The 6,259-nt window shown below is 37.8% G+C and overlaps 3 non-coding genes across 3 annotated transcripts; all 3 read right to left on the bottom strand.

Moving 5' to 3' along the window:
• Positions 1–5,075: 5,075 nt before the first annotated feature.
• TRNAW-CCA (transfer RNA tryptophan (anticodon CCA)) lies at positions 5,076–5,147 on the bottom strand. Its single transcript has one exon. It is a non-coding gene; the product is annotated as a tRNA-Trp (tRNA).
• A 263-nt stretch (positions 5,148–5,410) lies between these two features.
• Positions 5,411–5,482, bottom strand: TRNAW-CCA (transfer RNA tryptophan (anticodon CCA)). The gene has a single exon. It is a non-coding gene; the product is annotated as a tRNA-Trp (tRNA).
• Positions 5,483–5,740: 258 nt separating this feature from the next.
• On the bottom strand, positions 5,741–5,812 carry TRNAW-CCA (transfer RNA tryptophan (anticodon CCA)). The gene has a single exon. It is a non-coding gene; the product is annotated as a tRNA-Trp (tRNA).
• Positions 5,813–6,259: the final 447 nt, after the last annotated feature.

The following is a 6,259-nucleotide window of genomic DNA, read 5'->3' as shown; positions in this document are numbered from 1 at the left end:
GCAAGACGATCAGTAATACCTGAATACTGTTATTAGTGTCATTATTTTTTTCTATATGTTCAAAATTATAATGAAATTTCAAAAAAAACGTAACATTGGTTAAGATTTCAAGGTAGATAGGATGCTGTTATATCAAAACTGCCGTCGCCTATGCCGGAAAAGTGGCCCCCTTAGTCCTGCTCTGCTATGCAGGCGAGACAAAAATTAGGAATTGCCGTGGCAATAACCATATTTTTTTTAGACTTTGATAATCCAATAACTGAAGTAAAATGTAGATTGAAAGAGTAGGTTAAAAAATGCTAGTTCAATCGTTTTATTTACACATGAATGTTTTAGGATATAGATATTCATATAAAATTAATGTTACCATGGTAACGGCGAATTAAATATCAGACCTATTTATGAATTTCCCCACAGGTAGATTTACGTTCAGCACCAATTCATTCGCGGAAATAGCAAGAAGATCGAACTATACAAAAGTAAACATAATCCCATATAATATCATGACGAGTATCGCACTGATTAACAGTATATAATTTATGTGCAATATAGATGTAATATTGTGCGCTGTTTTTTTTTTTTTTTTAACATAAATCCGCATCCGATAAATGTACATTGTTATCTTTCGCATATATAACATAAAATGATATATCTTGCATCTTATTTCATTTTTTTCACTATAAGTGACATGACAACAATTATTATATATTTATTAGGTTAGCGCTAAAATGGACGAAATTGAGATGCGGAACACAAACATTATACCATTGATAGTTTTTCACAAACTTTTATTTTGAGTAAATCACGATTTTATATCTCATAGTGCCATATATATGTGTGTTATATTCCAAATTGAAATGCATATTTAGTAGACTTATAATTTGAAACTCCAAATATAAATAATCGCATATAAAAGGAAATCAAATTATCTTACAAATCCCGTCAAAATATCAAAATGCGTGATTTTCGACAGTCTTTCAGAATTTACGCTAAAAATGATACTTTCACGCAAAAGTGTACTTGGCATCCGCCCGTACGTTATTCCTCAGTATTTCCGCAAGATTTTTAGCTGGGATGCAAAGAATTGACAAATTGTGCTTTCCAAATAAAAACTCACTTTAGTGCGTACTTCTACATGTAATTAAAAACTCGCTTTAGTGTGAACTTATACATGTAATTATGTACATAATGTATGGTATTTTCAATTTTTCTTTCAAAATTCGCACCTGGTAAAATGCACATTGTCTCCTTTCGGATAACATAAAATGATATATCTTCTATCTTACTCGAAAATTCTTTTAATATTTGTGGCATTAGGACATTTACTTTACATTCGATGGATAAACGAATTGAAATCGAAGAATTTAAGTTGCGTAAAAAACTTCAAACTATTGATAGTTTTCACAAACTTTTATTTTGAGAAAATCGCGGTTTTATGTTTCCTGTGCCGTATGTATGTGTGTAATATTCAAATTTGAAATGCATATTTATGAAACTTATAATTTGAAACTCTGAATAAAAATAATTTCATATCAAAGATAATCAATAATATGATGATAATCCGTCAAAATATCAAAATGCGTGATTTTCGACATTCTTTCAGATTTTACGCTAAAATTGACACTTTCACGCAAAATTGCGCTTGGCATCCGGCCGCACGCTATTCCTGGGTATTTTTGCAAGACTATTGGCTGAGATGCCAAGCATTAGCAAGCATTAACAAATTTTGCCGTCCAAAGTATAAAAAATCGTTTTGGCCGGTCTACTATATATATCAAAAGGGTGAAGGTTTAAGTCTTAGGATCCCGTGGAGGCTTAGGAGCCATGTCCTCCAAGTTTCAAGACCTCATCCCCCGCAAGAGAGAGAGAGAAGAAAGAAATATGTCTTTATTTTATGTACAAATTATATACAAAATATACTCAAAATTAGATTTTGCATTACAGGGGTCAGAATGTTTTGTTTTTTAGGCCTCCAAAGGCTTTTTATAAAGTAAAAAAACTCAATTGAAATTATACACAAGTGAAAATGACTACACAATCAGTGAACAATAACAATACTAGCGAGTAAGATTGGGCACATTCGCAGACATAATCTCTTCATCAATGTCTCATAGGCTTTATTTTCTTGGATTGCTTCAAGTTCAACTTCAATCGAGACATTATTATTTTTTATTTGTGTGTTAGGATTATTGGTGGGAAGACAAGATCATGACGGCTATATCTACATACACTTCATCGATGCTACCGACAAGGACGAGTGATATTGTATTAACGACATCCTACAACGACAGGCTATCCGACAGCGACCACTTCCAAGGAGGCTCCACCATGATACCAACAATCAACGCAACGACGACGCAGGGTCCACCTATTTTGATAAAGGACAATGCGGGTAAAATCCAGACGTATACCATCGTCGCCCTCGGGATCCTACTCAACTTCATCACCCTAGTCATGTACACAAAGACCGGTTGCAGCCGACGTCGACGAACCACGCCTATCATGCTGATCACAGCACTCGCCTGGATCGACTCGCTCGCTCTCTTGTCGTACCTTGGTCGCACCGGTCTGAAACCAATCCTTCACCGAGACAAACCGCGGATCTACTGCAACATCTTCGGTTTCATCACAAACTTCTACCCGTTTGCTTCGGGTTTCGTGGTGACGCTCATGTCGGTGGAACGATACACGGCTCTGGTCACGCCTTACAGGTATCACAAGAGATTTACGCACTGCCGTACCGCGGGCGCCGTCGTGTTCTTGGTGCTTGCCGCAGCTTTCATCGGAGCTCTCCCGCTTTTCGGCATTGGATCATATGAAAGGGTAACATTACTTTTATATTGTTGTGATGGGGATCACGAGAATAAATTGAAGTGAAGAGATATAACTAGGATTCTGAGTATTCGGAATGTTGGCATTTGTCTCACAAAAATTAATGACGACGACGACGACAACATTGAAGACATGAAATTAGTACGTAATGATTATGATGATGATGATATCGATGATGATGTTGGTGACGATGATGGTCAAGATGATGGTGATGAAAGTAATTGTGATAGTGCATATGATGATGATAATAGGATGGCGATGATAATGATGACGATGATTATGGTGTTGATAATGATGAGGATGATAAAGTTGACGTTGATGACGAAGACGATAATGATGACGACAAAGAATTTGATGACGATGAAGGTGATGATGATGACGATGACTGTGGACATGATGATTATAGGAGGATCATGATGCTGCTGCTGATAAAAGTGATGATGATGGTGATGTTGATGATGATTGATGGCGAGGGCGATGAGGATAAAGGGGATGAAGAAGTTGATGACGATGGCGACGACCTGGTGACGATGGTGATATTGCTGCTGCTGATGACGATTATGACAATGGTGATGACGCCGCTCATGATGAAAGTGATGATGATGGTGATGAGGTACTAATGACTGTAACTAAGAAAGTACATGGAACCAGTTAATGGAACCGGGGGGGGGGCACTTACATTGACGAGTGGATACCATGCGCGACCAAGAAAACACGTAAAAAGGGAAAAAAAATCTTTTTCAAGATAGGGCACGTTACGTACGTAACGTGATAAGGGTGTCAAAAACACAAAAATAATGAAAAAAGGGTATCTATTTCGCTAGGCAAGCTACGTGTTTAGGGTCACATTTGCGGGGATGATAAAACAAAATTAAAATGTTGTATAAAGGATTTCCTTTTTGCCCCAACACTACGTGTTTAGAGTCCCGATTTGCGCGAGGTGAGGAAGGTGGGACCTTACTAAACCAAATGGTGTGTAAATTAGGTAAAACCGACGACCGACGGACCCGTGACACAACAATAAAATATACTTGTTTAGGGGTTCATTTCAGGGAATACTTGCCAAGAGCATAGTTTTGTTTCCAATACTTGTTAAGGGTAGGGTTTCAGACGCCAATACTTGTTAAGGGGTGCATTTTCAGAACATGGAAAATACGTGTTTAGGGTGCTTTTCGAGACCCCGTGGTCGCGCATGGTATCCACTCGTCAATGGAAGTGCCCCCCCCCCCCGGGAATGGAACTTAATTGTACATAAGAGTAATCATTATGGTGGCCCTGAAGGGACATCGAAAATAGACCAAATCGCGATCATTGACGACGAAACTCACGACGTCTCAAATTCTGTCGTGAATTTTCTCGCGAATTTCACGAAGTAATGACATACGACTTAATGACCTAATGTTGAAGCAGACATTTGAAGTCTCACGCTTTAGGCGTAAGACTGCGCCAATGGGATTCTTACTCATCCCAAATTTTCTTATCACGCCTGTATCACAGTCTATCCCCATATAAATTATACGCCGATTCATGCAAAATCTCTGATGCAAAGGAAACAAATTGGTTAAAAAAGAGAGAAAATTTTCGAGCGAGCGAGAAAGCAAAACTTTTGACTAATTGAATACAATATTTTGTGATAGATTTAGACATGACAATTTAAAAATATATCATATTTTATATATTTTCTTTTCCCGTACTTTTCTCTTTCTTTCTTCATGTTGTTGATTGTGATTTTTTGCGGGGTTATGGCCCCAGCGCCGCATAGTTATGCGAGCCAGAGGGAAGGGGGATGGGGGGGGGGGGTTAGCCCTTAAGCCTGGCGATTTAAGTACATGTCAGCTTCATTCTACAAGTCGAGGCACTATGTAAGGACTAAAACAATAATGTGAGCGCTAAGCGCAGGCTGAAATTTTTGATAGATTTATCTTAAACTTGGTCATTTGGGGCACTCTCTTCGGTTTTTATTGTTATTTCCCTTTTATCTGTTCATACATTCTTAAATATTCTAATAATTTCTTCACCTATTTTCCATCATTAATCTTCATAAATAATACTAAAAAAATAATCAAAACGGGGGTAAAATAAACGGGGCACACCGGGTGCTTGCTTACAAAATCCAAATTCAACGTCACAATTTATTGATAATTGTACTTCAAGGTTGGCTTAGGATTATTACTGTGCCCCGCATAATGAATTAAGAGAATGCTGAATTATCTTCTTATTGACAAAAGGAGAACAAGGATAAATGACCCCGACGTGATTCGAACACGCAACCTTCTGATCTGGAGTCAGACGCGCTACCATTGCGCCACGGAGTCCTATATAGTGATGCACCGTTATATAATTGAGTTTATTCTTTTTAATCGTTACAGAGAAGATGCAATATTTCTGTAGAGATTAGAATAAAATATTCCTATTATCTTCAATCGTGCACAATATAACAAAGTCTGATGTATTTATTATTGGAACGAATTATCGACTGAGAAATTGCACCAAAATGGAATTCGAATGCTAATATAGGCTTAAATTTATTACAAAAGTTGTCAATGGTTTTAAATTATAAAAATAGGGACACTATAGATGACCCCGACGTGATTCGAACACGCATTCTTCTGATCTGGAGTCAGACGCGCTACCACTGCGCCACGAAGTCTCATATACCATAGTGATGCAACGTTGTAATTGAGATTATTTTTGTTATCGTTAAAGAGACGATGCAATATTTCTGTAGAGATTAGAATAATATATTCGTATGTCTATCTTCAATCGTGCACAACAGTGTGATGTATCTATAATTGGAACGAATTATCGAATGAGAAAGTGCACCAAAATGAAATTCGAATGCTAGAGGCTTAAATTTATTACAAACGTAGTCTAATGGTTTTAAACGACAAAAATAGGGAAAGGTAGATGACCCCGACGTGATTTGAACACGCAACCTTCTGATCTGGAGTCAGACGCGCTACCATTGCGCCACGGAGTCCTGCACATGTATCATGACGGCAATGTTATACTTTTTAGCGTTAAAAAGATGATGTAATATATTTCTGTGGAGATTAGAATAAAATATTTGTCTTCAATCGTTCACAGTCTGAGATATTCATTGTAACGAAATGCTGAATGAGAATTTGCACCAAAATGGAAATTGAATGCTAGTAAAAGCTTGATTTTATTACAAAATTTATAAAATGGTTTTAGACCAGGGGCCGCGGAACGGTTTTCAAAGTGTGGGGGGGGAGGGCTGACCATGCAAATAATCACAATCATATGGTAATTTTACGTCTTTTTACACGGATTTTGAAAAAAAAAGTGGGGGGGCTGAAGCTCCCCCCCCCCCGCTTCCGCGGACCCTGTAGACGACAAAAATAGAGGAAGATAGACTAGCTCGACGCGATTCGAACACGAAACCTTCGTATCTGGAGTCGGACGG

Source organism: Lytechinus pictus, chromosome 4 (assembly GCF_037042905.1).
Source record: "Lytechinus pictus isolate F3 Inbred chromosome 4, Lp3.0, whole genome shotgun sequence".
Taxonomy (NCBI): Eukaryota; Metazoa; Echinodermata; class Echinoidea; order Temnopleuroida; family Toxopneustidae; genus Lytechinus; species Lytechinus pictus.
This window is presented reverse-complemented; position numbering and strand designations above follow the sequence as displayed.